This window comes from Chiloscyllium plagiosum, unplaced genomic scaffold (genome assembly GCF_004010195.1).
Source record: "Chiloscyllium plagiosum isolate BGI_BamShark_2017 unplaced genomic scaffold, ASM401019v2 scaf_14203, whole genome shotgun sequence".
Lineage (NCBI taxonomy): Eukaryota > Metazoa > Chordata > Chondrichthyes > Orectolobiformes > Hemiscylliidae > Chiloscyllium > Chiloscyllium plagiosum.
Genome location: NW_025211032.1, coordinates 8,758 through 9,497, shown reverse-complemented (window position 1 = coordinate 9,497; position 740 = coordinate 8,758). Strand labels below are relative to the sequence as shown.

Here is a 740-nt window from a genome sequence, read left to right as displayed (position 1 = left end):
GGTGCCCCGGGGGTGACAGGGGGAGGGGGGTGATTGGGGGAGGGGGTGGCGGGGGAGATGGTGCCCCGGGGGGGGGGGTTCTGATTGGACCTGCTGTGACTGAGGGATCCTGGGATACAGGACATGGTGATGGGGTATTTGAGACGGGCTGCTCTCTCGGGGTTTCCTTGTCCCTTGGTATTTGCCCCAATCAGGGTCACCCTGACCCCCCACCCCCCCGGGGCAGGGTGGGGGCGGAGCTGTGTTATGTCTCTGACCTTTGCCCTCTCTCCCTCGGACAGGTTAAAGTTCACGAGCCGACAGACTGGGGAGTGTACACGTGTCTCGCAGAAAACCGACTCGGGCAGGTCAGGAGGTCAACCCAGGTCAGACTGGGAGGTAAGGACCGCCTCCAAAACAACAACAACTGACACTGTCTTCACTGCTCTAGCACCGGGCTCCGACTCATCGGGGTCCAACCCTTCACAACTAATCAAAGACACTCCGACAGTGCCCACTCCCTCAGCACTGACCCTCTGACAGTGCCCACTCCCTCAGCACTGACCCTCCGACAGTGCCCACTGACTCAGCACTGACCCTCCGACAGTGCACACTCCCTCAGCACTGACCCTCCGACAGTGCCCACTCCCTCAGCACTGACCCTCCGACAGTGCACACTGACTCAGCACTGACCCTCTGACAGTGCGGCACTCCCTCAGCACTGACCCTCCGACAGTGCGGCAATCCCTCAGCACCGACCC

The 740-nt window shown here is 62.0% G+C and overlaps 1 protein-coding gene and 1 long non-coding RNA gene across 2 annotated transcripts in view; one reads left to right on the top strand and one right to left on the bottom strand.

Annotated features, from left to right (window-relative positions):
- Positions 1 to 374, bottom strand: part of LOC122546990 — an 8,098-nt gene extending 7,724 nt beyond the window's left edge. The window contains exon 1 of the long non-coding RNA XR_006310860.1: positions 280 to 374. This is a non-coding gene — a long non-coding RNA (uncharacterized LOC122546990). The remainder of the gene's footprint in view (positions 1 to 279) is intronic.
- LOC122546989 (beta-1,4-galactosyltransferase 3-like) overlaps positions 1 to 740 on the top strand; it is a 21,268-nt gene that overhangs the window by 11,777 nt on the left and 8,751 nt on the right. The window lies entirely within an intron of this gene.